Source organism: Daktulosphaira vitifoliae, unplaced genomic scaffold (genome assembly GCF_025091365.1).
Source record: "Daktulosphaira vitifoliae isolate Bord-2020 unplaced genomic scaffold, ASM2509136v1 Scaffold_4, whole genome shotgun sequence".
NCBI lineage: Eukaryota > Metazoa > Arthropoda > Insecta > Hemiptera > Phylloxeridae > Daktulosphaira > Daktulosphaira vitifoliae.
Window position 1 is genome coordinate 9,663,278 of NW_026099575.1, and position 26,168 is coordinate 9,689,445.

General features: G+C 24.5%; 1 protein-coding gene across 1 annotated transcript in view; it reads left to right on the forward strand.

The window, feature by feature from the left end:
* Positions 1–26,168, forward strand: part of LOC126905467 (LHFPL tetraspan subfamily member 1 protein-like) — a 111,848-nt gene that overhangs the window by 13,769 nt on the left and 71,911 nt on the right. The window lies entirely within an intron of this gene.

The window sequence follows — 26,168 nt, forward strand, 5'->3', positions numbered from 1 at the left end:
AATAATCACATTAGATATTTATGCAATTTAAAATCTACAATTTCCAGTTTACTAATTATTTTAACAAAACAGCAATACTATAATTAAATCAATATTGGAGGATACTTCAAACTCTATTTTATAAAATTAATTGTCCTGATAAATTATTTATAGTAATACTTGAAGTTTTGAATTATATAGGTATAATTCAAGAAAAAACACCTTTGTTTAAATATGATTTAGTTAATAAATATTATGAAAATAATTTCTTTTAAGGCGTGTATGCAAAACAGGTACATAAATGTAAAGGACGATGTTTTATTAAAAAATATATTAACGGTGTCTTTGGTATAAATATAAAATAATGGATTTTACTATACTAATGTAATTATATATAACTTCTCAATAAATCGTAGCATAACATTATTAACGTATTTGAAAAAAATTTTGAAGTGCCCTTCTAGGAGACAAGCGAATGAAAATTTAATAACGTGCGTTTTCTCGGCGCCAAAGTATTTTATAATAGATTGCGTAAATACAATACAATAAAAGATATTTTTGTAGTTTAAACATACATGGGATCAGGAATTTATAACAACTTATGCAACACGCACCATAAAATATTAATTATAGTTGATAATTTTAGTAATCAAGCAGACTGGCAATTTTATATACATTAAGTTATTACGTACATCATGTTTATGTTATGCACATATTGTTAGTCTATAAGGTGAATATCTCGCATTTTTTACTTGTAATTATAACACTGTTATATATTTAGAATATAATAGCAGTGGCGGCTCATGGTTTGGTCGACGAGACGATTACATCCCGTACTTGGGTTAATTAAAAGAAGAAAATTAATTGTATATTAAATAGTTCTAATATATTTTTCGTGTATGAACATTGAAGTTATTTCCCTCAGTATATGCGAGTACACATGTACACACGAGCGGTGTTTGGGCGACCGACAGCGTCGTCCTATTGTAAAATATTAGTGAATTACTATATTGGGTAATATTAAAATACAACAATAAATTATTAAGATCACAGAGTTTTGGAAACCGTACAACATAAGTTAACTATGAACATTATTAACTGAAACAAATATATAATTATTAATATGCTCATAATCATATTATTATATTAATATGAGTGTTAACAGCTAATTAATAAATACTTAATTGATAATATGACATAATTGGGTAAACTTGTCGGTTGCTATAATACTATAATCGCTATTGTTAATATATATTATTTCTATTTTCTACTGCGAAATAAATAATATGTTTGTTGTGTTTTATTTTATTACATTTAATTTGACATTTTTTTATACTTATGACTAACAGTATTATATTTAAAGTCGCATTCCCACCACAAGCACCCACGAGCCGCCACTGATATTAAGTGGTGACGGCAGAAACTTAAAAGTGTTTTGGGAGGTTTGCCCTTAAAATGTTTCTTTACATCTGAGGGTAAAACACTAATCTCCATATTATATCATTGGAAATATTCACCAATAAAGTGCAGTATTAAAATGATTTAATGAAATATTTTAAGTATCTATAAATGCCGTGGTCTTAGCGTTGGATTATATCTTTCAAATTAAACTACAAATAACGTACATACTTATAAATGTGTATATTCTATATATTGCATAAGTATGTATATTAATGTATATATACATTTTGATGTAATTTCATTTTAATACTACTATCAATTCTTAAAAATAGATTACTGTAAGCCAAACAAAATAATGATATTAAATTAAAATCGTTTTTCATTCTATAACAAATCTAGGCTCAAATGTCCTATAATAATCGTAAACTGTGCGATACTTATCGGTTTGACAGTAAAAAAAATATCCGTTCGAAATATATTTGACCAATCAAACATTATTTTTTGTTACAAACATTTAAGGTATCGTATGTTGAAATTGATTAGCCATTTTATACGACTTTGAAATGCATTTACTGCATCGGTAGATTTACAAACGACTTCGAAAGGCTAATGGGAACAAATGGTACGTGTGTATGCCTTTTTCGAGTACCCAGAAAGGAATCATAATCCAATCAGTGCGAGACGACCGGATGATTTTAAGAAAACAACTAAGGATCGTTATTATAGTTGAGGAATATTAGATTTTATTCTCGTTTGACCCTTTTGAAATCGAAATACAATTGAATACATTGTTTATAAGTGAACAAAAGTGATTACATTTTATCAAGAAGGTAAAAATACCCATTTAATACAGAAATTCTGTTAATTGTAACAGAATTTGTTTAAGTTTCATTTTATTGCAATTTACATAATAAATCAATAAAAACTTTGAGCATTTCATTCATTGTGTAAAAAAAAAGACAAATACTGAGCTCAATAAATTAATCGAACATTATAGTTAATAAAAAGTAGAAGTACTTTGAATATACTTCTACTAAATCATATACAAATGTTCTACGAGTCAAAAATATGAAAGTACACATTATTTCAAAATCCTGTTCCTGTCTAGACAACATTATTTTTCTTTTTTCTGTTTAAAAATAGATGATATTAATTATATTTTATCAATTTATTTCTAGTCGTCAAGAATTTGGTTTTCCATAAATTCATCGACAAACTCGTTTATATTTATTTTTATTAAAATTTACCATTGAGTATTATTTCAGCTGCATCATCGAGAAAAAATTAACATTAGTATAATAACGAACGCGGTGATTAATGATTTCCGTCAAAAATATTAGAGTTTTGTTTTTTTTCTTTTTTTGCTTCAATAAATAATGCCATTGGAGTTGCACAGTAAGGGGTGTTGGTAGATTGGTCAAAATGATGAGTGAATACATTCCATTAAATGAATGATACATTTTATGATGTAGCTTCTGTCAAGGAAAAACGCATATTTTATTTTATGTAACATCTAACACGTTACAAAGTTTTATTTTATTTGACAGAGTTTATACATAATGTTTTATTGTGCTTTAGTCTAAATTCTTCTTAATTAAATTTTTTACCAAATCTGTTACCTACGGTACTTGTCGAATAATAACAATTAACTATATAGTGTATTATTCAATTTTTATTTCGTATTAAATTTAATGTATTAAAAAAATGAGTAAATATTACAGTATAAATGATTTTTTTTTAAGAAATGAAACAAGTGTATTATAGATGTAAATGTTTTTAAAATTGAAATATTATTAAAATATTTCGAATTAATAGTTCTTTTACAATAATATTTATTTTAAAAAAAAGAAGCTTACAGAAAATGTATTAAAGGAAATATAATTGGAATTTTGAATTAGAATTTTTTTAAGTTCTTTTTTTACTTTATATAGATTTTATTAAACAATAGGGTAAATCGACAACCGTCTTTAACACTGTTTTGGAAATAACGAACTTTTTATTATTTTAAAACGAATCGTTGGTTTCTAGATATACACAATTTGTGTAATTGGTAATGGAATTTTTAAAAATAAATTGTGTTTTTGATTGCCATCGAGTCGTTGGATGGTATTATTGTACTTCAAGAGTGCATTATCTCGTCAAGAAAACTCTATGTTCAATTGTGCTCTAGACCTTTTGTCCTGGATAATATTTTTTTGTTATTCTCCTGTCCCATTTAAAAATTCGAATATTCGCGTTTTCGGGGAACATGTAAAGTACTTGATGCCACACAGTATAACATCGTTTTCTATACATCAGCCCAACTCCGACAAAAAAAATCAAAACCGACAGACCTGTGTGAGGTGTGAGTTTCCATAAATTAACCGAAAAGAACTTCTCTCTTGGGTATGTAAACAGTGTTCTATTGCATAACCATCACTCAGTTGAGATTGCACAATATTATCCGACACGTGATCCTTTGTCAAACCATTCTACTTATGGTGACATTTATTGTATTATGAGCTCTCTGTTTAATATACTTTAGTGCGCACAAAAACAATATTTTTTTGTTGACTTAAGTTAGTAAAATAAAGATTATCAAATTAATCATAAAAAATATTATATTATTTAAATAATATTTTTTATTTTACGGGTTACTATAGTAACTCTTAATATAATATATCAATTTAAATAATATTTTTGTCGGTGTTTTCTTCTTTTAGTGTTCTTACATATTGTCCAAATAAATGTAAAAGAACAAATAATTTTATATTCTCTTGTAATTAGTATTAAAAATTAAATTATAACTTTTATAACTCATAAACAGTTTAACTAGGTATTATAATTTAAATTTTGTGTAAATTTTGAGATTTAAATGACTCTCTGTTATGTATTCAAAAATAATTAATTATAAAATTAAAAAATAGTCTTTGATTGTTACTAACAAATTTATTTAATTTAGTTTTATATCTTAAGTTTATTTTTATATATTAAATAACATAATAATAAATAAGTAAATGAAATAATAAATGCTACTAATGTCATAATAAATCAAAATTACTTTGGTTATAAACAAGAAGATTTAATAATGGAAACTCCATTAACTCCATTAAGTCCTAATCAATCAGAAATATACTTACAAAATAAATAAATATGAAATATAAAACAAGTTAGTCATCTTTCTATTGATCATACAAAAATTATAGTAAAATGTAAATGACACATTAATAATATTTAAAGGTGCTGATANTTTGTATTGATCATACAAAAATTATAGTAAAATGTAAATGACACATTAATAATATTTAAAGGTGCTGATAGACTAGTACGATAAAATGATAATAGAACACCAACACAAACAGATGCTCTTATACAACTTAATTCAGACCACCATTTTTTTAAAAATTAACTCACTTTAAATCAAATGTAAATAATAAGAATATATACATTTAAATATTAACAGCTATAATAAAGAACAAAAACATAATATAATCAATAGTTATTAAAAATAGAATCAATTTTTAAATATTGAATTCATTAGCCTATAATATATTAGTTCTTTAACAAATTAAATTATCGTCTGTTATAAATAACAATACAACAGTAATACATTTTATAAATCTGCAAATTACAAATTTTGTAATCAAAATTGATCACATTTAGCTAATATTAATTAAAATTAAACATGTTTAAATTTAAGTACGAATTAAAATGTTAATGTCATGAAGTATACACCGGAAAAATAGATAAGATTTTTAAGACTATCATTGACAAGGTCATGTTTATATTTTAACTATTAATTTAGTAATGTATGGTGCTTTAGTAATGTAATAAATGGAAAAATTTTTCACTTTTTTGATTATCGATAATAACGTGTTTGTTAAATGTTAGTTGACATGTTTTCTCGTGGAGCAATATACAAAGTCCCTGAGTTGTTCTAGAAATGTAATGATATATTACTAACAAATACGTTGAATTTAATCTTTTTGAAGCGTTTAATACGCGAAAAATACGCTTATATATTTTACGTTAATTATTGTATAGATTGAAAAGATTAAAACAAAAAATGACTGATATTTAAAACAATATTCTATTTGTTGAATATGTATTATTACATAAATTTTATTTTTGAATGTTAATGACTATTTTATTCCTTTTTAAAATTTAGTTTTATTGGAAAAAATGACTTTTTCAATACTTGTTTCAAGTTTGTGTTTTTTTTAACGTTAGTCCTCGCTTTCTTTATAATAATTGAATCATCAAAAAACTATTTTTTTATTATTTATTTATGTTATGTGTATTTTAAAACTAATATTATACACATAAATATAATTTAAAAAAGGCATTTTTCACAAAAATTGACGTATTTATATTATTACATAAAACTTTTTTTGTAAAAAATACGTCCTTAATGATTATCTAATTCAATTGTATTCAGAAAATTATTTTTAGTATTTTTAGATTCATGTATATCTTTATTTATCAGTTATTAATTATTTTTTAAAATTATACCTAATATCATATAAGTGTGACAACTTTATTTTCTTAAATGGAAACATAGATGTTTAACTAGTTTAAATAGTTTAATCAAGAAATATATAAAACAAAAAAATAATTTTCTTAACATAATAATTATGTTAAGAATAATAATTATTATTATTTTAAGAAAAATCAAGTGACTGTTATTAAAAGAATCACTCTGTACACTTTTAGTATATGTATACTAAAAAAGACCACAATAATTACACCTATGTTGTATTTTTCGTATTCCATTTTCAATTTTAATAAAAAACAATTGTAAGTAAAAATAGAGTTATCTAAATTTGATCGTAGGTGCCTCATTTTTTTAGTTATTAATTATTTTATTTATGTTTGTGATTTTTTTAAGAGTTTATTTGTATATATATATATATGTGTTTTGTAGTAACCTGAAGATGAACTAAGTTCGAAATTAGTAGTTACCATATAATTTTTTAACACTCGAAACTATTTAGTTTTTTTATAATAAATTATTTTTTAATAAAACATTGTGGTTTGCATTTTTATAGTTTACGTGTACCTGTAATATCGTAAATGTAAAATAGAATATAAAACATGCGACGAATACTATGAATAAAAATGTACATGCCAGTGTGTCATTTAGAACAACATTGTAAAATATACTTTATATAGTGTAAAAATAAGTTGAGCATTTGTTATTAGTTAATTATAACTGCTAAGGATATATATTTATAATTATTTTATTTACGCTTGTCATTAATTAATTTATGAAAGTGCTAATGCGTTTTATGTGTATACTTTTAATTAAAACACATACGCTTACTACACAAAATTGCACTAACAAATATAATAGACTTGGTAAATTATTTAAACTTCAATTATAGCGAGTGATTCATTGAAAATCAAAAGTGAACTTTGTTGAGACAAATATGTTGATTAATGTTTGACGTTACCAGTCGAGCCCCGAGAAATAAAACTTAGTAACACCTCGAATATTGCTTGAGTGGTTGTTTGCCGTAACTCACAATGTAAGTGTAGGTGTCTAACGTATGACAATAGGATGTCGCCGCAAACCCCTTGTGCATATCGTGTATTTTATTTGCTTTATACAAATAAATAAATATAATACATGCGTATGCATATAGCTCGTATATTTTTTTTCACTTTGCCTTTTTATGATATTTTTATTCAGACCGCGTGTGTTGGCTGCAAAGATTTCCCAGGGTCGCCTGGCGGCCCAGGGAGAATCGGAACGCGACGGCCAAAGCGGCGGCACTCGGAACAACAAAAATTATTGCTTGTTTATACGTTGACATTTATATAAGCTATCATTTTTCGACCTCCGCATAAATCCTCTCGGCACTCGTTAAATAATTTCTTTTTTAGTTTTTCCCCCATTTCTCCTTTCACTTCTCGTCACATCCTATTCAAGTTCTTGCCACGCCATGTTTGTGCTTGCACTTCACAATGTACGTTTACTCCATACAATAGGAGCAGTTCTGAAGGCGGACTGTGACGCTGCTTGTGTTTGCAAAATAGTACCCAGTGGACATGATCACCAACCACTCGACCCTACTTTGATATACTGTTATACATTTATTTGTTTAGACTCCCCCAAGACGATACACACGAGTACTCGCATATCTGCTGATTGTTGGGCGTAATGGATTTAAATAGCATCGGATGTGTGCGTCTTTTATCTTACAAGCAATGCAAATAAATTGATATAGTATTTATGCGTTTTTTTACAAGGAAATAAAATACTTGAAACATTTCCAATTCCTGAAATTTCATCTTTGTGAAGAAATTCTTAACACATCATACGAGAGTGCAATCTCACTTTTCTTATTCGATGTACAGATATCGAATAGAGGGATGACATCAAAGCAGTCTGAAGAATGGAATTCCTATAGCATACCAATTAATAAAGATTATTTCAAACATTATTAATTTGAGTTAGACCATATCGGCGGTGTATATCAATGCGGCTTAGATTTAATTGAAAAAAAATTATCGGCATAAAGAACACATAAAGATTATGTTTTTTTCTTACAATTTTAATTCGATCATAAATTCAATGTTATAAAAATGTATAATTTATTGTACTGTAAATTTCGTGTTTATATTATTTATGAATTATAATTAATAATTCATAAATGTATTGTTCTTCATAACACACCCTTTTAAACAATATGCGTTTATTGTAAGTATATATTCTTCGTAAGAAATTGTCCAGTTAAATGTTAACAACACGGTCTATTTTGTCGCTACAACATAGTAAAAAAATAAAAGGATTTTTTCTTTCAAGTAAAATTACATTATTAAATATTAATCGTAAATACACATTTTTTCTTTTGTAATAAACATTATTTCACATTTTGTTTCTTAAGTATAAATTTTTAATACTTGACTATTTTACTTAAAGATAACATTGTTTGTAATATTCTTTAGTTTCAAGCTTGAAAAATAGATAAAAATTTATCTTGATTATATTTTAAATCGCCAGGAATTATATTGAATTCTCTATGAATTGAAATAACTATAGCATCTAAAATCAGTTGTATTCCATTATTATTTCATTCAAACTACGTTGTGAATCCTAAGCCGTCAACGCACACTTTTATCTACCAAATTTCATATTATTAACAACTTGAGGACGAAGATTCGTACCATAAAGGGGAGTACCATTCCAATATATAAATGCATGTTCCTCTCCATGAGAATAATAACCTTATAGGAGAATTGTTCAAGCGCAAACGGAGAAGCAGGCGTATTATTGCAATACGAATATTTATAGTAATTCTACAACATACCTTATTAGAAACCGTACCATCTAAGCTCATTTTCTAACTTATAAGTTGTAAATTTTGACTGGATTTCTACAGATTGGCAAGCGTTTATTCATAAAACATTGTATACAATGTTGTTTACTATTTTCAGCATAGATATTTTGTTTTTATTATTATTAAACTTTGCTCAAACTTACAAAATGTGTTCGTTATTATTATTTTATACCACAGTTTAGGAGTTATTAAGTCTTATAAATTGAATCATAATTAATTAAAAACTTAATGCAATATTTTAATAACTACAGGTATTATATTTCTAAAAAAAAAAAAAATCCCTGTTGGAAAATTCGAAAACAATTTTTAAATGTAAGCAATTGAATGTAAACTTTGTTGAAAACTATTTTTTGAGATATAATATTCTGAGGAAAATTCTTACTGAATCCTTAAAAATTATTTCTTTGTTTTAAGTACATAAAGTTATACGTGTGATAAGTAATTTAATGATAGTAAATTAATAAGAATAAACAATAAAAGTAAGGCTGTTATTAAGTATTAAGAAATTGTATTTCAAATCGATAGCTATAGTAATGTGTCAATATTTGAAATGTCTATATTCTATATTTGTCTTCATTATTTCAGTATACATGTTCTATTATGCACCGATTCTAACTTAAAGTCAATATTAGTTTAGTAATATATTTTTACGAAGTTTATTGATTTCAGTTATCGATTAATATCTCTCCTTTAGATGTAATTATTTCAACAAAATCACGGCATTATATTAATAATTTTAATAAGTGACTGCGCAAGCTCTTTTTGGGTTCTGGTCAAAATATATTTCAACTTAAATATCATTTTGAACTATAGAGACCGAAGCAACTGACCCTACTGCCCCTCTTTGTGCCTTCCTAGATTGTAACTAGTATAAACGGCTTTTAAACGAATTTCACAAAAGAAAAAAGAAATCAAAATAATGGAATTATTGTTTTTACAAAAAACGTTTTTTTTTTTTTTGATATAATAAATATATTTGTAAAGAGTGCGGTAAAATATTTCTAAGTTAAATTTGTCTGATAAATCATATAGTCATAGTCATAATATTTTAATAATAACATTGTAGTCCAAAAAAATAAAAAATTTTCTGTGCCAAAAAATATAAAAGTAGATGTAAATATAAATGTAATTTTTTCACTGATTACAAATCTACCCGTAGAATTTTCATATTGACTAGATTCTTACATAATCACTAATTAGTGAAAATCAGGCAATAACATAATCATGATTAATAATTAAAAAAAAACCCATTTAAAACTTTAAGGGGCTATATTTAAGAGATACTTGTAAAATTTGAGATATATATCTCATGTTTAAGTCATTATATATGGCCTAAAAATAGATTTTGACGGTTATTTTACAAAAATCAAAGCTGAATTTTACTCTATAACTTTTTTTATATATAGCTTTTAGCTCTATAGCTTTTATTGTTATAAATTTTTTTTATAGCTAATAGGAAATTTTATAAGAATTTATATACTATACAGGGTGATTTTTTTATCATAACCCACTCAATTACTTACAGAATAATAATAATTAAAAATTTTGTTTTATTATTATCTTTAGTTACACATTATTCTTGAATTATTAACTATGTAATACTTTTTAAGTTCATCCCTTATGCCTGGTAAGGGTGTCAACTTTGTTTTTTTAAATGGTAACACATATTTTTAATTTAATAAAATGTTTGAGTTTTTAATTCAATAATAAATGGCATTTGAATTTTTAATAAAACTTAATTTGTTTATTAGATATAAACATTTAAAGTTTCAAATTTTTGAGTTAATATATAGGTATAATACACAAGGGATTACAAATACAGGTAGCTAATTGGTTTTTGATGATAATGCTATCACAGTCACGAATTGTTTATTATCAATTATGACTATCAATAGATATACTTTTTACAATACAGTTAGTGTATTTATAAACTCATAACAATGTACCTTACTATCATTGATAATAACAATGCTGTGTACCTGCTAATATCGATGTCATAAAAATCCAATTAGCTACCTGTATTTTCAATCCCATGTGTATTATACATGAATTTTAACTCAAAATTTTGAAACTTTAAATGTTTATATCTAATAAGCTAATAAAGTTATATTAAAAATTCAAATGCCATTTACTATTAAATTAAAAATATGTGTTACCATTTAAAAAAACAAAGTTGACACCCTTACCAGGCATAAGGGATGAACTTAAAAAGTATTACATAGTTAATAATTCAAGAATAATGTGTAACTAAAGATAATAATAAAACAAAATTTTTTAATTGTTATTATTCTGTAAGTAATTGAGTGGGTTATGATAAAAAAATCACCCTGTATATAGTTATATAAATTATCAAAAACAAAAAATATTTGTATTAATCACAATTATAAAGTTAAATCAAGTTGTTTTAAAAGTAATGAGAGTAACAAAGGTAAAACATTTGAGTTTGATAATGGATTGTACGAGATATGAAAGATGGAATTTTCATGTTCCTTATTTCCAAATGCGTTTAAGAACAATTATTTATATTTCTTATAGTTTAAACACAATTATTCCTAAAATCACTGTGTATCTTAAATTAAAGCTTATGCAATATTCTTTANCAGGTTGTATGATGATTGTATATACATCATTAAATCAATTATATTAAAACATGTCATAATTATATAGAGTGGTGCTATTGAAAATTTATTCGAACAGTTAAAGTTTTTATAAAATAGAGTCGTATGTATTTTCTTAATAAAATGAACTGTGTATTGTATTTAAAAAATAAAATAATAAAAAATGTATTGTATAAAAGATGTATCTTTTAAATTAATATTTGAAAATTGTTCTTGTTTGATCTTATGTAAATAAATGTGAAAATTTGGAGTATGGCCTTATCATAAAGTATAAAAATAAAGGTACAGGCAATAAATTTCTTAATTCTTTATGATCGAAATGTTTTAATTTTTTAAGTAATAGTTCTAAGAAATATCTAAGAAAAAATAATATTATTTATACAAAAATAACTTCAAATCATTTTTATCATTGTGAAATTTAATAATAGAAGATAAATATTGTCTAGTGTAATTGATTAATATATTAAATTTTGTAATTATATTTTTTTCTGTAGTATTTAAATAAATAAATAATTCTCTACCTCCAACACAGGATTTACTTATAGAAGATAGATAAAATATGTCTTCTTTTTTCTCGTCTTTATCCCAACTACTTCGGGTCGGCTGCCCTTATCCTAAACTACTACTTGACACGATCTACCACATCAGCCGTCCGCATATCTCATTCAATAACATCCCTCCAATATTTTATTGGTCTTCCTTTATCTCTTCTTCTATCAACGTTCATTTCCATAACTGTTCTTACAGCTTTTGATTCCTCTCTTCTCATAACATAACTAAACCACCTAGGTGTCTATGTTCTCTCGTCTTATCTCATTTTACGGTAGATAAATTAAGTATTTATCAAAAATGTAATGTTTATTTATATATTGCTTAATAAATTTTTATACTTAATAAATATAAAGGTAATATTGTTAAAAAAGTGAATTATACTAAACAATTTTTAAATAAAAAATTTTTAGAAATGTAACTAAAAAATATTAAATGGTTATTATCATTATATGTTATTAAAAAAAGCGAATTAAAAAAGAAAAAAATATATTTTTCTGTTTGTTCATAGAAAATGTTATTTCTCATCATTTATCATTTGTATGACATTTGGCAATTTATTTTTTTTTTCAAAACTTTTAACTACTTAACATTATTGTTGGTATTTTTCAGAAAAACGCAATACTATTTCTTCCTATTTTCTTTCGGTAGAAACTTTTATACAAACATCTGTCAATGTGCTCAAAAAATAGGGTGTATTTAACTGTACCCTAAGAAATCAACATAGAAAATGTTTTTGATTAATTTTAATTTTATTATATATGTATATATTTTCGCGATAAAGTATTATAATTTATTTCTTATATTTCATACACTAAAAATATATATTTTTTCTTTTTATTGTGTAGAAAAAAGGTTAAATTTTAAGTTGAATTATTATTTTAGTATGACAAAATTATATTTTATCATAACTTTATATGTATCATGTATCAAGATTATTTTATACTTGCGAACGTGTTTAAGTAACTTGAAACTATAGCTTAAACTTTATGGTTTTTAGTTAGGCAAGATAAACATTAAGTTATTTGTTTGAATTGTAACACAACAAGGCTTATTTTACTATTTCCTAATAAACTAAAATATTTTATTTATGCTGTCATTTTGTAGGAAAAAATTTGAAAAAAAACATAAAAAAAAAGTTATTGTATGGTAACTAAAGAAATAGATTAATTTTGAATAACAGTTGAGTGCTTAATACAGAGTGATTCTTTTAACAATTGTTACTTGATTTATTATATCTTAAAGGGATGTCAACTTTATTTTTAAAATGTTACCATATATATTAGCGTATGAAATGGAAAATAATGTGATTGAGAAAATGACTATTTAATAATAATCTTTGGATCAAAATTTGGATATTATTAGAATTTTAAAATATAGTGTGGAGTTGAAGTGCAAATGTTGCTATTTTTATCAATAGTAATTTTATAGCCCCACTCCATTCCCGCCAAGGTATAAAAGTATAAATAAAATTTTTAATATTGGTTTAAAAGTTATTATCAACCAGTTACATCTTGATATTTTATAAATTAGTTATATGCGTTACCATTTAAAAGTATGAAGTTGACACTTCTATAATATATAAGGGATGGAACTAATCATTATTTTAAAACAGATAATTGGAAGTAGGTATGTAAATAATAAATTTCAAAAAAATATTTTTTTAAAAACTCACTATTTTAAGAGAAATTGAGTAAATATATATATGTAGGTATGCATGTGTTTAAAGATTAAAAGTTTCTTAATATACAACGTTATTCTTTAAGAATGATGGTTATCAATTTAAAGAAGAGTTTCTTTCATTCTGTTGAAAATTAATTTTATGGATAAATTATCTTTTCTCCAGAATATTTATAGTAAGTGTTAGTAGATTATATACATATATTTAATACATTTTTGGACAATAATTTAATAAATGTTACATCTCAGAAAAAGATTTATAAATGATCCTAAAGTAACTGATTTTTAATTAACCAAATTAATTTAACTATATTTTAGGAGAAAATAAAGTGTTATGTACGTTGTGTTAATTCTACCGTTTTTGAATAGATTATTTAAAATAGTTAATATTTTCATATTTTATTGATATTTTACTGATATCTTTTTTATTTTGAATACATATCTTTAATTCTAACATTGTAACTAAACAGANAGTTAATATTTTCATATTTTATTGATATTTTACTGATATCTTTTTTATTTTGAATACATATCTTTAATTCTAACATTGTAACTAAACAGATAGCTACTGTGAGTTAATCAAATTCGCCTGAGAAGGTCTTAACTAGATTGTTTCATAATAGTAAGTACAGTGTCTTCATTTTGCGTTTTTTTGATGTTTTTGCAATAAATTTAGCTATTAGATTATGATAAGTAGAAATCGCTCTGTAATGTTTTGCAGTGGCAATTGTTATTTTATGCAAATTTGCTAAGCCACTTATTTGGCAACAGTGGTAAGAAAAAACGATTAAACCGACATCGGTCCTCTTGAGATTTGTACGTGACCGTATCGTAGGTTTGGTCTATGGTTAAATTTTACCGGTTTATTAGTTTGGAAAATAACTAAATAGTTTCCGTGAATTTTTAACAAAATCATGTTCTTTAACTTTTTTATCCACTATATATCGTAAGGGAAAAAATTGAGTTTAATTTTGGATATGTGAAGAATTTATCAAATTTTTTAAAAAAATAATAATTTTGATAGTTAGAAAATAGTATATATATATATAATTTATTTAAGTTAACAAGTGATTTTTAATTGTTTGTTGAAATGATCGTCGTCTTAATTAGCAAGTTAAAATTGATAGAGCCTAAAATAGTTAACATTAATTAATTATCCATTAGGGCAAATTCATTTTCACAATCTATAAATCCACTATCATCGGAACTAAGACTAGTCAATTTCTCTTGAGTTTTCCTTAAAACAAAATTTTTTAATGGTAAAAACAGAATGACTCTCTATTGTAGTTTTAATTTGGATCGGTGTTTTTCATTCTTTATACATACAGTTGTATAAATTTTGTAGTTTTCAAGATTTAGATTTATTTTTGTATAAAAGGACACATTCAATGTACAAGTAGTTGCTCTTTCTTCTACAAGCACAAATGTACACTCATATGTGGTTGTTGCCAAGTCAGCTCATACAAAAGTAAGATAATTAATTATTAAGCACGTTGACTCTTTCTCAACACTCCAGCCTACCTGTCAAGCGCATCTTTCAAAGGACCGTTTCCTCACATCCGCTACCATTGCATTCTACAAATGACTTCTTGTCCTTTTTATTTTTTCTTTATAATAGCAACATTTCCTGCGAGAAGGCGCAGTTTCCTCTAGGGCTCAAGGACACAACATTATATCACTCATATTACGTCCAGACACGTAACGACCCGTTGTGATTTTTTATTTGTAGGGTAATATTAAGTGGATTAAACTTAACTAATAATTAAAAAGTTAATATGTAAATATGTTAAAATATTAGTGACTTATATAAGTAGATTAAATTTACATAAAATATTTGTTATTTATTATTTAACTTTTAGTCTTCACACTTTTTTTTTCACTTTTCTGATCCTAGTATATTCTTGCTTATAATGTAATGCTAAACTCAATTATGTTTACAGGTAATAAATTTAATCAATACTAGTTTTCATATCTTATAAATACTTTAGCAAGATGATCAACGCTAACCAACATATTTCTTTAAAAATAATATCTTTGAAAATGTTTTGACTTTTCTTAGTAACATATTTATCTCCATTTATCTGTTATAATATCATTTTCAAGTCCATTCTTTATACTTCATAAGGATATAATCTTATTTTATTAATGGTAACATATATATTTAATTTGCTTAAATAACAGAAAATTATGTAATTAAGAAATTGAAAAGTCAATAATAACTGCTGAATCGATATTTTAAAAGTTATTATATTATAATTTTTTCAATCATTTTAAACTTAAACTTAAGACTGATATTTAATTATTTTTTACTAATAATTTCAAAGAATTAAAGTGACAATTTCTTTCTTTTTAGTTTTTTCCACATTAACATTTATAAAAAAACCAAATTATAAAAACCGTCCATCTTTTTTAATATTACTACAATTTATCTCTTTGGTAATTGTGCAATTATTTATCAATTGCTTTGAATAGTATGATTGTGTTGAATTAAAAATACTTAATTATAAAAGGTCTTCGATCATTTACTAGTTTTATTCTTAGTATAAATGAAGCCTAAGATTTGATAAACCAAGTAATAATAGCGCACATAAAAAAAATTAGACATGTACAGTATTTACTCAGTTTTAAACCAAAACCATGTTAATTTTGTTAAACATTCTAAAATGTAACAAATTAAATTAATAACAAATTCAAAGCCTGTAATAATTTGCTTGCATACTTAAAGCATTGAGTCAACGATTATTTTACAAAAATACTACTGAAAAATCACAAAATAAATTAGATTATAGATATGCATAGTATTATTATTTTATGTTGTATTATTTAGAAAAGGAAGGTATGTTAAAAATATACAACGGTTATATTTAACTAAAAACTCTTTCGTTGTATCACTATAAAATGTTTGCCATATTCTATTCATATATTTGCATTACATATAAATTCAATATTCAAGTCTTATTTAAAGTATTAATACTACAAACTAATTATTTCTTTTGCAAATCAATTGAAATACATGATTAACACATGTTTATTTTTTTTAATTTTTCTTAAAAGTACTAAACATGCTTAATACTTTCGAAGTAGTTAATTTTTTTGAATATTACTTCGGTTATTTTAAAAAAGTCTAGCAATCTATATTATTTCGGGTTTTTTGAAAATTTTTAATAGATAATTTATTATTATGTTAGTTGACTTAATAATTTGTTTTCAAGGATTTGTATGGTTAATAATTGTGAAATACGAAAGTATTGTAAAAACTTTTAAAAACTTAACAAAATCTTAACTACTGTAAAGTAAAAGTGTTCTTATAATATTTTTGGTTCATGAAATAAATGTATTAGTTAAAAGAAAAATATCAAAAAATCGAAATTATTTCGGTTTCTAGCTCTGATCTTAACATTAACGAAACTGATAAAATATTATAATTTATTAGTGGTTATAAATTAAAATATGTTTATATCTGGCAAGTTTTCCAACAATAAATTTTATCAATATAACTTTATGTGTAAATAGTTCATCGTTTATTCAAACTAAATACGACTTACAATATAATGTTATCATAAATGATTCGGTATATATTTGAAAATGTAGACTGTTGAAATTTCAAAACGTACCTATTATTTATGAAAATAAAGTATAAATTCAATGAAATTATTAATGAAATGCAAATTAATATCTTAATATCTCAATTTTCAATTAAAAACTCATACAAATTAAATCATTTTTAACAGTACTAAATAGAGTACGTAATTATTAAGTATTATAAAAAATGAATTAAATAAAAAAATAGTTAAATATTCTTTTAAATTTTAATATTTATATACTTTATGTAATTTTAAAACAATTTTTAAGTAAAACAATATAATAGATACGAAATTCCATATATTTATTAAATATTAATGAATTATTGAGTTTTGACATATTAATTTCTATTTAATCGAAAAATATAATTCAAATTACGTTTATTTTGTTTAATAAATATAAATTATTATCAACAAAATTATATATACTGTATACTTTCAATTTATTTTGATGGTAAATAACTTATTCACAATCTGGACTAAATGTATAAAGGATAATAAAATAATCTCGTACGTATACATGCGTTTAGGGTTCTTCCATTTTTGCATGACTTAACATATTTTACCACCACGGATGGTGCTATAATAAATGAAAAAAAATAAAGCGTTTAAAAACTTTTTAAAAATGCTCCGAAGCTGTTTGTAGTTGTAAGATGTGTATTTTATATTTGCTAGAAATAACAATAAAAAGAAATCAAATGAAATCGAATTTGGAATAATGTATTAAATTCAAAATAAATTTTATTGGTTAACTATACAAAAGTTTATTTGGTTATCAGATGTTTCATAACTATCAAACCGTAAAAAATATACAGAATTATCGGTTTATCATAAACCACTGGATTATTCGCAAAAAAATACAATAATGGATAAAAAAATTTTAGTTTTTTGTAGTTATTCTTATTTTTATACTTAGGAGGGAGGAAGAAAAATGAATGGGAAATGTTAGTGATAATGTTAGTTGCATTTACTCCTCACTTCCAGTCATAGCTTCGCATTGTTAATACCCATATAGTAATCCCAACAAATGGCATCTTAAAATACAGGAATAATAATAATTAGGGATGATTCTTCGAGTATTATTCTTTCAGTATAATTTTCAAATTGTATACTAAGCGGAAAATTTATGATATCATGTTAATTCAACTGAAATTATGCCTGTATTTACAGTGGATAACAATGTATGCTGATTGTTTTCTACTAAATAAAAATAAATGATATTTTATAAATACTTTTTTTACAGCTGTTTAATTAATAAATATTCATTTTCATAATATTTGTTTACTGAATATAGCCTATAGTAAAATTATGAGTTCTGAAAAAAAATACTATTATAGTAATACTAACTTTTATAATTATCATGACAATTATTTTTTTATATTTGTTATTTCTGTAAAGATCTTTGTGATAATTTTCAAGCACTTTTTTTATATCAGACGATTAAAAAAATGTTTTTTTGAGCACCAGTAAAAAAACAATTACAGTCAATAAATTTATTAAATTAAAAAATCATATTAACTTGATATGATTTAATTTCAAACATAAATAGATCTACATTAATGAAAAAAATTGCACCGTTTGTATTTAGCCATATTTTTGTACTTTGGTCTTTGATATCTGATAAGAAAATCAAACATATATTAGAGAAGAGGGGGCCGCTTAATGAATAACGTCATTCGTATTGTTATCTGGTCTTAGAATTAATTTTATAAGATATTGCTGAAACTTACAAGCTTTATAACTTTTCATAGTTTATCAGATACACGTTTTTTAGATTTACACTTCATTTCTTATATAATATATACCCATTAATTTTGATGTGCTATTTCTCTAATTATTAAGCTTCATGATTTAAGTTGCAAATATTCATATATTTACTTAATTTAACCAATATAGAAACTATTACTCATTAAGTACAAGTTATTTTAATTTTTTACTAGAATTTATTATTTATTACCATTGGTTATAAAATTGTAAGCATTTAAGTACAAGAATGTCATAATGGTACATTTTAAGAATTTACTATTATTTACAGTTATTTGTATTATTTTCTTAACATTTCATTGAGTTTGTTAATTTTGTATATCTTCATTTTAAAATATATTATTTTAAATAAACACAGATTTTATCGTTTTCTGTTGTTTAATTGATTTTATTTGTATAAAATAAAAATAGTATTGGTAGTAATATATTAAAAGACAAAAGAATGATTAAAATCTTACTAAATTATCAGTGTAGTATACATTTAAATTTGTTTTATAACTATAACTAAATTTTAAAATCATGGGGGTCATTATACACACCTATGAAAGGTATTATGTATCTAATGTTATAATATACACATACTTAATTTAATATACTTTATTATTTTTAATTAAATTTCATCCAATGCCTTAATGTTAGATGAAAAGTTAATAAAGATATTGTTAATATGTAAGTATATCATTCTTTTCTTAATGAATGATGCCAGAGCTTTACCTAATAATTCACAGATATAAGTCCACCCATTAACCAGTTTACAAACTTTGGTCCATCAGTTAAACATACGTAGAGCTCAATACTCAAGTTCTTTTTAGAACTTACAAGTGCCCTATAAATTTAAATTAATACAAAAAAGTATGGTCTCATCCTTTCCTTCCCTTTTCAAATATCATAATCTTAATTTTTTAAATAGAAGCATACACCATCTAAAATTAAAAATATATTTATAATATTAATTTAAATATATTATAATTAAATTAATAATATATTATATTGGTCTATAAATAATAAAATGATCTAGCTATGTAAATGAATAATCAAACAACTCTTGGACCTGTATTTTGGAACACATGAATAAAATGAGTGAAGATGGATCGTGGGTCTGTTAATTTTTATCTCTAGGCATTTATAAGTCGCGCTACTCCTCCAATGCCAGTATAAAAGTCCTAATAGATTCTATAATACTTTTAAAAAGTTGTTATTAACGAGTCATTTATTTAGTTAGATTATTTTATTATTTGTAAGCAAATTAAACATGCCGGTTTGTGTTTAGAACATTCAAGTTAATAGAGTTTTAAGGGGATAGAGCTAATTTTTTTTAATTAAAGAGGGTAGAATACTTATAACTTCTTAAAAGAAAAAATCTGCGAGTGTCGTTACAGACGACTCGAAATGCTCGAAAATGATCATTTTTAAAGCGGAAATGTCTAGACACTGTATAACATGTTTTCACGTCAAATTTATATTTTATCTTATACTTGAAGATATTGTGTGAAACATGGTTAACAGTACACTCTATTTTGAAATTAAATTATTTTAAGTTTATATGTTTATTTTTATTTTTAATAAATTTATTTGCTATTTTTTTTTGTTTCTTTTTTTTTCGAAAAATCGATTTATAATTTCAATTTTAAAATCAGTGGATAGGCATGTTTCGAAAATGATATTTTTATTAGCACTAATAATCTACTGACAATTTTGATGTTATTTTGTATTAATTAATTGGCCACATGTAATAAATTTAAATGTTTTGGGCTCATCTTAATTCATTATTATTTAATATCAAGACAGATCCAAATATATTTTCGAATTGTTTTTATATATTAATTTCCATGTATAAATGTTTTTTATGGCAATCATTCATAAAATAAGTTTTAATATTCGTTTTGTACCAATATTGGTATTAAAATCTTAAATTTATATTGTCTTGAATTTTCGAATAAATTACCAAAAAATATCAATACGAATTAATTTAAGAGATGCTAAGTGAAATAATTAAAAAGATATTGAGCTGAATATATCGGTAGCATTATACAATTTTTTACATTATTTAAGTGAACAATAAAATACACTAAAATAAAAGATTTAAATGAAAGATAAAGAAAATAAGGTTGATGAAATTTTACACAATGCCAATAAAATAGGAGCACTAAGCAATATTACAAATAGTCGACGATTGAATGGATAAGAAATAAACATAATGTGATAATAGTTATCTTAAAAGTTTGAACATATTAATTTTATAAGTCTATTAAAGAGCTCTTTATTTTAAAAGAGTTTTAATAAGTATAAGTATATACAAACGGATTAATATTATTACTCAATGTAAAATATAACTAAGAATTTCTTGCCAATAATAATTCTATTACTAATTATTTAAAGTAATAGTAATAGTTATTATTATTATTTATTATTGGTTACATAAATACTTATGTATTATCATAGTACATAAATTAAAAAATTTCATACAATTTATCTATGTGGTATTATTTTAATTATTTGGAAGTTTTCCGAGCCTAAAATTAGGATGGTAGATTGTAAAAAAATTGCATGGGCGTATTTTATTCATTTAATTAATTTAAGATTTTCCATTATTGGATTTTGTTATATTCCATAATAAGCAAAGGTACTTTTCTCTAACAAAATTACAAAATTACAAACCGCGTTAAGACTTAATGAAATTATTTTCATCAACACAAAAATTTAACCCAAAGAATCTCGTAGGTTGTTCCATTAAGTTTTAAATATAATGGGTATAGTTTTTGTCCTTCTTATAAATCAGGTTACAGGGGTATATATATGTATGAATTGTCACAATTTTCAAGTCTTTCTTAAAAATTTTAAATATTTTTAGGCGTCTTCTTTTACTTAAATTTTATTTTTTAACTATTAGTTAATTATATGATGTTAAATCTTATTATACAATAAAACATTTAAAAATTAGCCAAGTCTGGTAAAATTACTTAACGACTTACGTTTTTAAATTTTTTTTCTTTTTAATGAAAGAGCTTGACGACATTATTCCTGGAAAATTATTCGCAAAGTCCACGCGCATAGATTTTAGTAAGTTATTATTTTGGTTTGTGTATATCAATTTTGTTTAAATTTTATGCAAGTATACTAGTGTACTAATAATATGGTATTTAAAAATACTTTAGGACTTTAACAAAATTTAATCATAATTTTATTACAATTCTACTCAAACCATAGAATCTAATAATAAAGCATCCTATAGAATAGTATGAGTAATCGGAAGAAAGAAGAAAAAAAATGTTTAACTGGACGTGACAGATTGTTCATTAACTCAAGATGGTCATTTTAGATACGTTTAGGTCACTAGAATGATAAAAAATTTCAAAATTCAAAACACGTACATCCTAATAGAATTTTCTTCAAATTGTTTAGGAAAACTCGGTTTTAACGTTTACTCTAGCTATGTACTAACTACGACTAAAAAATGTTCTAACACATATTATGTGTTATTAGTATAATTAGTATAATGGTATATTATACTATTATATTATAAAATGTTATTTTATTTTATTTTTAACTATAATATATATACAAAAATATTAGAGTTGGTATAACAAAAATTGTACATAATAAATAATCAAAATAATCATACAAATAAATAGTACGTAATAAATAATCAAAGTAATAGTAATAAATATTTTAACCACTCCTTAGAAAAGTAATTTTATATATTCTATTAATAGTTTTAATATTTTCTACTTAATAAATTTGAATTATATTTTGTATGATTGTATTTAGTAGTAATTCGAAAATAGTGATTAATTAATATATGTATTAAAAATAAAAAATATTATTTACTTCTTGTAAGTTAGTTTTTGTCATTTAATAAAAATTGCATTCAGATTGTTGTTCTATTTACTATTTGAAATATTTTTAATATAATGTTATTGAGTACTTCAAAAGTTCTTATGCTTCACCAAAAGTATAAGTTCTTTAAAATGCAAAGTATGGCATTTTAATGGAATCCACAAAACAGTAATAACTTAAAAAAGTATTGCCACCGGGCTTGTAATTAGAAAATGGTATTGTAGGGCTCTTTTGACACGGTCACGTCTAATCATTTCGACTTGCCCCAAGCCGAAACTAAAGGAAGTTTATCAGTGTATGACGTTAAAATAATTCAAAGCCTAATTATCGGGAATTCAAAGCAGCACGAAATGTTAGATTCAAAGGGCGATTATTGTGCGTTGTACGTTTAGAAAAACCTCTGGATGGCAGTTTATTCGAAATGCTGAGCTACCGTGGACATGAGTAGGGTTATAACGATTGGACAATCGATACGTATTATAAACAGCAACAAAAAAACACGTTTTCCCATTTCCGTGCTCGAAATATTTTGTCAGCGGTACTAATAAGGACGCCCACCCAGCGGATACTCCCTCAGGTCGGCCGGCGCTCTGGATAGACAATTTCGGTACGCACACGCGTTGAATTTTCAACGACGTTCGAATTAACCATGTAAATTGTACGGCACTAAGGTTTCATTAAAATCGCTCGTATTGTCTTTGCGGCAATGGAACCTCCTCAGTTGCCATTACTTTTTCTCCGATTCGTCCCAAAGGCCCAGTTTTTTCATGAACAATACGTTTCTTGAAAATACTTCCAAATCTCGCTAGTATCTCGAAAACGAGTCATTTTAATAATAATTATTTTGATTGTGAAAGTACAGTGAAATGAGCCGCAGGCTTGTAATACATTTTCACGCGGAAAATTCAAATTTCATCTGCAGATCAAACATTTCAAACAATGTATGTTTTGAAATATAAATAATTACGCGTACTTGTTTTAGTAATGTAAAGAACGATGTATACATGTCGATATAAATGTACAATGTTATCGATATCGTTTTTAGTTCATTTTTATATATTATTTATACGATTTGTTACGATACCGTTATTAGACCATTCTGAATAAACGAATGGTCTAATAACGGTTTTGTTGAAATAAATTATTATCGAAGTGCATTATAAAGGTGCGTAATTAATAATTATGATTTTAACTCCGCGATTATGATGCTTGAATGGCGTGACGGCAAAATACAATGGTGATAACTATTTTGTGTTTAATGCGGTCTTTTCACCGTCATAAAATATTTAATCGCGCGTTCCGTGTATGAACCACATTTACAAAGTCAAATTATTACTCTGGCTCGTAAAATCTTTTAAAAACGTCAAGGTTTGTTCATCATGTTCAGTTAAAAACGATATTATAAGGGTGACATTAAAACAAAACTGCATGTTTAAACCTGTCACACGAACAATTAAAAACGTATTAATCTTAGTTGTTTAACCTTAACTTAGCTTTTGTAATAATTCATAAATGTTTAATTATACTATTTTTTTTTTAGGTATGGGATAAATTGTTTTACTTATTTACACATCGTTAACATCGGTATGAGACATTACTATTATGGTAAGAAATTACAAATAGAACACTAGTAATTAAAATTTAAAAAGTTTGTTCAGTGTAAAGATTAACGTGGTGACACATTTTTGTAAATTATGTCTGACAATTGACGTCATACTACGGTGTACGAATGTGGACGTTTCATATCCTGATCAGCTAATTTGGATAGATTCCTATCCTATCTGTTACAAGTATTAATAATATTTATAATATACGATAGGATACAATTAAAAAAAAATGATTTAATTTGAATTTGTCCCAACAAAATAATTAAAAATATATATAGACACTTATTATTATTAATTTATATCTTGTACCATCACTTGTCGCGATATACAATATTTATTCGTACATGAACAAAATAGAAAAATAAAAAGATTAATGAATTTAACGGAGAGGTTTTTAGGGTTGCAATGTTTTTGTCAGCAATTTTCCAATCAACCGTCATTAATTTGAAAACAACATTATTCGCCTTCGATAGGATATTCTAGTATGCATAAATATACAGTAGGTTCGTATACATTTAGCATAATAAAGCTTACCCGTTTTCATTCAATATATGCACTTGTATTAAATATTACAACGCATTATGATGACTTCCACATAATGTTTTGTGTTGGATATAATCAATAAAAATTAGCATGACGCACACGTGTAAGTAATTTCATACAATATTTTGTATTATATATATGCACTCGAGTTTTTTAAATTATAAATTTGATTTCGTTACATTCAATATATTATCTATCAATACTTGAATTTAATCAAACTTGTAATTTAGCATACCTATAAATTATAATTTTTAAATAATTTTTTTATTGATTTTAACCGCTTGCACTTTTAATAATTAGTCCTATATATAGAAAATTGTACGTAATGATTAATAAAAATGTATTATGATAAGAATTTATAAAATATTTCACCGAAGTCATATTGAAGTGTTTACTTGAAGTGATGTCTGAGTCTGAAGGGTTGAATGTATGCGTTAGTAGTATTTAAATGAACAGTGAAGTACATCAACCTCAAATAAACCTTTCACGACTTGGGTTTCAAGTAAATTCAAAGTTAAATTTGACGTTCATTTATTACTCGAAATGATTTCAACGCTGTTTAATTCCTATAACATGTAATACTGAAATAATGTCTGTCTATAATGCCAAATTATTTGAAAAAAATGTGGTTTTTTTTTTAATAAATCATATTTTTGATAATTAGATGGTTTGTTGTTAGAACAGGATAAGTCCATTTTTTCATTTGTCAGAAAAAGCAATTTTATCAAAAATTTTCCATTAAAAATAACGGTTAAAAATTAAATATATCCACACATAATATGATTATAGAATTCATTTTTATATTGAATTACACATAAAAATCAAATATAATTAGAATTAACAAAAAGTTATGAAAATGTTGCAGTTATCTGTTTGTTGTGCCATGTAATTCAATTTATATAGGTGCTAATAACTTTTTTGCGTCATCCCTTATATTTTATAGGCGTTTCAACTGATTTTTTTTAATTGACACATACATATTTAACTAGTTTATAAAATAGAATAAGATCAAATTAAGAAAATGATGCGTCGATAACAAATCTTGGAAGTTATTAACATTTTAATAAAATTAGTGGAGGCGTAACTGTGGGCCTGCTTATTATTATTATTGGGAATTAATATGCTGCATTCTTTCTCCCGCCTAGTTATAAAATTGTGAACAACTTTCAAAATACTGATTCAAGAGAGTTGCTATCGACTAGTTATTTTCTTAATTAGATCATTTTTTATATAATAAGCCAGTTAAATATGTATGTTATTATTAAAGAAATATAGTTGACACCTTAT